Source organism: Phoxinus phoxinus, assembly GCF_949152265.1.
Source record: "Phoxinus phoxinus genome assembly, chromosome: 15".
In the NCBI taxonomy this organism is placed as follows: domain Eukaryota; kingdom Metazoa; phylum Chordata; class Actinopteri; order Cypriniformes; family Leuciscidae; genus Phoxinus; species Phoxinus phoxinus.
Window position 1 is genome coordinate 3,057,264 of NC_136890.1, and position 6,381 is coordinate 3,063,644.

At 38.3% G+C, this 6,381-nt stretch overlaps 1 protein-coding gene across 1 annotated transcript in view; it reads right to left on the reverse strand.

The window, feature by feature from the left end:
• Window positions 1-6,381, reverse strand: part of nr6a1a (nuclear receptor subfamily 6, group A, member 1a) — a 36,352-nt gene that overhangs the window by 19,389 nt on the left and 10,582 nt on the right. The gene's annotated exons all lie outside the window — the stretch shown is intronic.

The window sequence follows — 6,381 nt, forward strand, 5'->3', positions numbered from 1 at the left end:
TCTCAGCATCTCGGATAGCTTAGAAGAACTTGATATTGCGACACAGAAACTTTTAACTCTCTCTTTTCCAGCACTTTAGACACAGTTGCTCCGCTGCGCTTAAAAAAGATTAAAGAACATAGTCCAGCGCCGTGGCACAACGAGCACACTCACACACACACACACACACACACACACACACACACACACACACACACACACACACACACACACACACACACACACACACACACACACACACACACACACACACACACACACACACACACACACACACACACACACAGGCCCTTAAGAGAGCAGCCAGAAAAATGGAGCGTAACTGGAAGAAAACAAAACTAGAGGTGTTTTGCATTTCATGGAAGGAGAGCTCGATTGCTTACAGAGAGGCTTTAAAACGGCTAGATCTTTCATTTGAAAGTTACGTTTCTAGTATCTGTAAAACCGCATTCTTCCATCTTACAAATATTTCAAAATTTCGTCATATGCTCTCAATGACAAATGCGGGACAGTAAGTTCAAGGCTAGATTATTGTAATGCTCTACTGGGTGGTTGCCCTGCACGCTTAATAAACAAACTACAACTGGTCAAAAACGCAGCCGCTCGAGTTCTTACCAGAACCAGGAAGTATGACCATATTAGCCCCGTTCTGTCAACACTGCATTGGCTGCCTATTAAACATTGTATACATTTTAAAATATTGCTGATTACTTACAAAGCACTAAATGGTTTAGCTCCGCAGTACTTGAGGAGCTCTTAACGCATTATAGTCCTTCACGTCTATTGCGATCTCAAAACTCCGGCCAGTTAATAATACCTAGAATATCAAAATCGACTGCTGGCGGTAGATCCTTTTCCTAAACTTTGGAACAATCTTCCTAACATTGTCCGGGAAGCAGACACACTCTGTCAGTTCAAAGCTAGATTAAAGACACATCTCTTTGACCTAGCATTCACATAACACATTATAGACTTCTATAACTCAATGTTAGGCTGCATAGATTAGGTCAGCCGGAACTGGGAACACTTCCCTTAAATCCTGATGTACTCGTTACATCATAAGAAGAATGGCATCTACACTAATTTTAGTGTCTTTGTTTATCCCGAGGTTTTCCCGCAGCCTGCCGGATCCAGGCCGTATCCAGATCTGACGAAGGACCTTCGCCTGGACCCGATGACAACGCAGTCTTGAAGTGTCAACTAGTCTCTCCCCTGAGGTGGCCTCATTCCCTTTACCTCGGTACAGATAAACGTCACATGATTCCGGTTCGCATGGCTACGTGGAAGCGCTAAAAAATGATGTATTATGAATTTAAGGCCAGACAAGTAATTTGTTGAAGTCAATTTGTAAAGAAAGACTACACGCCTGCACACATATTCAAACATGCTATAGACCAGGCACGTAATACGCATTTGCACGGCGCCAGCGTTTTCACAGGTTTGCGTTTTTGAAGTTTGCGCAGAGATAACTTAATATTTTTTTTCAAGGCTTGCATCTTGGAACCTATTTTAAGGTTTGCGTTCTCGAGCCGCCAGGCACTGTTGCTGTGCGAGTGAACAGCCGGAGCACATTAGGGGTTTTCTGTCGCAACGGTCTCGTGTTAGCGGCGCCTAAGTTAATAACTAATGATCTTTGTAATGGAAGTGAATCAATCAAAACTAACTTTAGCTGGACAATAACTTAATTCAAGAGCTGCTGTAAAGCCTAAACAATCTCTGTGCTTTTCATTTCCTATTATCACTGTACAGCTGCTTTGAAACAATCTATATTGTTAAAAGCACTATATAAATGAAGATGACTTGACGCACAGATTAGACAAGAGCACTGCTCAGCCTGGTCATCTGAGGGAAACACACACACACACACACATCAGGACCAGCATATGCATGTTACATTTGCATGTATTTTTGATTGATGTTTTTTGTGTAATAATTTGCCTGTCCTCTAGGGGGCGGAAGTGTTCTTGTTTTATTAGGAACTGAGTTCCTGCACCTGTGACCCCCATGTGTGTGTGTGTGTGTGTGTGTGTGTGTGTGTGTGTGTGTGTGTGTGTGTGTGTGTGTGTGTGTGTGTGTGTGTGTGTGTGTGTGTGTGTGTTAAGCCCCGGTGCCATGTTTTTCCCTCCACAATCATGTTTAATGCTCTATGTGATAATAAATTCCCCTATTGAAACGAGCTTTGTTAATGTCCCTCTTTTGTGTCATGGCATAACAATGCACATACAGTAAAGTTAAAGTTACCCACTTTATTAATCCCACAAGGGGCAGTTATATTAGGGCAGTGGCATCACATCACAAACTAAATAAACAACAACATTAAAAACAATCATATTCCACATACACATCTACATCACAACATTGCAGTGCGCCATGCTTTATAGTGAAATTCCCACAAGAAGGAAGAGAGAGAAAAAGCAGATTCCTCTCATTGCATTCTGTATATTTGCTTGAAATGTACATTCCTCTCCACTGTAACTTCACTTCTTTGCTATGAAGATACGCTACTGTTCAGAGGTTTGGGGTTGATATTAGATATTTTAATGTTTTTAATCGCTTATACTCACCAAAGCAGTGTTTATTTGATCAAAAACACAGTAAATATGTGAAACATTATTGGCATTTAAAATAACTGTTTTCTATGTGAATATATAGTAAAGTGTAATTTATTTCTGTGATCAAAGCAGAATTTCCAGCATCATTACTCCAGTCTTCAGTGTCACATGATCCTCCAGAAATCAGGATAATATGAGGATCTGATGCTCAAGAAACTTTTATGATTATTATCAGTGTTGAAAACTGTTGTGCTGATGCTTCATATTTTTGTGGATACCGTGATACTTAATATTCAACAACATTATTGATCTCCTGCATTGACACATTATATAAGAACTGATCTGAGCTGGACGATGACATTACAGTTTTCTCCAGAGCGGCTATATAAATATATATATATAAATATATATATAAATTAACTAAATTAATAACTTTTTTTTACAACAAAATTGAACCATCACTGAACTAACTTAAGCTATTTTCTTCTGGATCTGAACAAACTCCAGAAATAAACTGTTGCATTATTTTCCTGTTATCTCTGTAAAGCTGCTTTTAAATAATCCGTATTGTAAACGCGCTGTATTAATAAAGCTGACTTAACACTTTTATTTTTCAGGATTCTTTGATGAATAGAAAGATGAAAAGAACAGCGTTTATTGGAAATATAATATTTTATATGTAAATGCATTTACTATTCATTTGTAACCAATTTAATGAATCCTTGCTGAATAAAAGTATTAATTCCTTTCAACTACAATTTTTTTTTTTTTTTTTTTTACTTTTGAACGGTAGGGAATATGAATGTGTGATTTTGAGTAGAAAATGAACTCCATAAGTCACAAAACGGCAAGTTTGAAGCAATGAAACGACAGAAGCAATGATAAAACAGTGAAAAATGCAACCTTATTAATTATGCATGCCCCAGTGCATGATGGAAACACCAGTATCAGAAAGCTGAGTAGGTTTTACTTAATATTATAACGTTGATATTTAAGATTTAATTTCTACAAGCTTAAATTTCTACAAGTTTCGACACTTATTTTGAATAATTACTTCACAACCGCTAAAAAAAGCACTATACAGTATGAGTGTAATCTGGACGCACTACATCCGCCATGTTGTCATAATCATGTGATCTACCAGCAATCACTGTCATTCATAAATCCTCTCCTGTGGCCTCATGGGATAGTAAAGTGTCCATCATACACACACTTCCTCTCACCAGAAGTATTAGATCATCCGGGTGCTGGTCATACACTCTTATATGAGCACTGTGAACTTCTTCTGTCACACACTGTTGTTCACCTACTATATATAGTAGTGTGTGATTTCAGACGCAGCCCAATCCAAACACACACACACACACCCTCCCCCGGCCTGTGAGCAGATGGGCCGTTGCCATGGGAACGGTGAATGTGTGAGGAATGTGCTAGCTCACCGCGGATGACTTAGCGAAGAAAGGGTTCAAACCCAGAGCAGCGGAAACACAGGAGATCAGCGGGCCCCGGAGCCGGACCCCCGTCAGCCGAGGGCCTTTAACATGCAGATCCTCCACTAATCACTCTTCCTAATCAGCACTCGCACTAGCCTGTGTGCACGTCCAACCGGGAGCGGAAACACAGCGGTTAACATCTGTTTAAATCCAGCGGTGCATCGCATCAATGCTGGTTACATGGTGAAGAGTGCAGTCATTACGATTTAGTGATGACGGTTTATTGAATTAATCATTAATTTCAACTGATTCGATCAAAAATATCTGCATTAATCACCTTATGAAGCCTGTCCTGCATCATATGTAATGCTCAATGTGATCAACACTGAAAAACATGATCTTGTTAGTAATATTTACTGGACTCAAATGTGAGTCTAAAATATGATCATTTTGAGGAAGGTTTATTTGTTCTTCTGTCAATCATCATTATATTGCATTGCATTATATGTTTTAAAACAGAGATTCGATCATAAAACTAAGCATTTGAATATCAGCTTACCAGGACATTATTTGCAGGAGTGATGACTGATGTTTATAAGCATTTTATGTGTCTGCTATCCTCTAATCTCATTGATTTACATTACAAGGTCATATAATATCCGCGTCTGCAGCAAATTACATATTTTTGCTCTAAAATTGAGGGTTTTTTCCTCTAGTATGAGCTTCATATTCTCATATATGTGACCCTGGATCACAGAACCAGTCTGGAGCCGCACGGGTATATCTGTGGCGATAGCAACTATACCTTGTATGGGTCAAAATTATACATTTTTCTTTTATGCCAAAAATCATGAGGATATTAAGATCATGTTCCATGAAGATATTCAGTAAATGTCCTACCGTAAATATATAAACATGTATTTCTGTGAGTGAATGCAGCACAATCGTGAACATAAATGCACAACTTTAAAGCAGATTTTCTCAATGTTTAGATTTTTTTGCTCCTCAGATTCCAGATTTACAATAGTTGTGTCTCGACCAATATTAACGTTGTCCATATTTAAGTCACGACTTGATAAATCAATAGAAAGTCAAGTGTTTTCAGCACTATGCCGTGTTTCTGTGCGCGTGATGAAAGATCTGCATGTTATGAAAGTGTAAGGTCAGGATACAGCACTACAGAAAGTCAAGGCGATAAACAGGAGATATTTCCCGGTGAAAGAGAGCCGGCGGGGTCAACGCACCATTAACACAGAGTTCACGTCATAAAAGCGGGGTCACGGCCCCGGGTCTTTTCTCTGTGGACGCGAGAGGCAGTTCCACCGGCCGTCGTTACAGCGAGTCAAGAACAGGCCATTCATGCCATCTGACGTCTCGCTCTCCAGATTACAGGCTTTCACGAGCTTTCAGAAGCAGGAGCGCGCCGAGTGAAGAGTCCAGATACAGTCCAGGGTTACGCCGGTGTTAAGTGTGCGCTTCACACTCTCTCCGGGGGTTAAAGGTCACATTCTGAGAGGGTTTTCTTATGAACATTTGAAACGGTTTGTATGAAAGATGACTGAAAAAAAAAAAAAAAAATCTGCCATTTTGTTTCATTGGCTGCTTGAAAAAAGGGGAGACAGGAAAAACTCTCTCTCGTATGACTGGATATCGAATGTTTATAATATACACCAATAGAAAAGTGACTGTACATACATTTCTTTTGATCTTTCTGTTCATCAAAGTATCCTGAATAACTGTTTCCACAAAAATATTAACTGTGTTCAACATTAATAATGATCATAAATATTTCTTGAGCATCAGATCATCATATTATCCTGATTTCTGGAGGATCATGTGACACTGAAGACTGGAGTAATGATGATAAATTCAGCTTTGATCACAGGAATAAAATACACTATTATATATTCACATAAAAACACAGATATTTTAAATTTTAATAATATTTCACAATTTTTACTGTAGTTTTGATCACATAAATGCATTGAGCACACGAGAAAACTTTTGAATGGTGTGTTTGTGATATAAAATGAAGCAACATTGTGAGGTCTCTATAGTTTAAAACGGCACTTTTAATTTCTGTCGATCCAAATTACTTTCCATAAATCTATGATTTTTTTTTCATGCATTAAGTTTTAGTTAAAAAATGGGTTACACTTTATTTTAAGGTGTCCGTGTTACTGTGTAACAACATAATTAAGCATGGAGTAATATTAATGAACAACGTATAGGGTCAGGGTTGAGAGGAGTGTGTTTTAGGGTTATTTGCGTGTAATTATGCACGATTTACTGTTATTACTAACACTCTAAAAAATTAATTTCAATATTTGTAATCACAACTTTTTATCTTTTGTCAAATCAACTTAGATAATGTAGTTCAGATAACATCATATTTT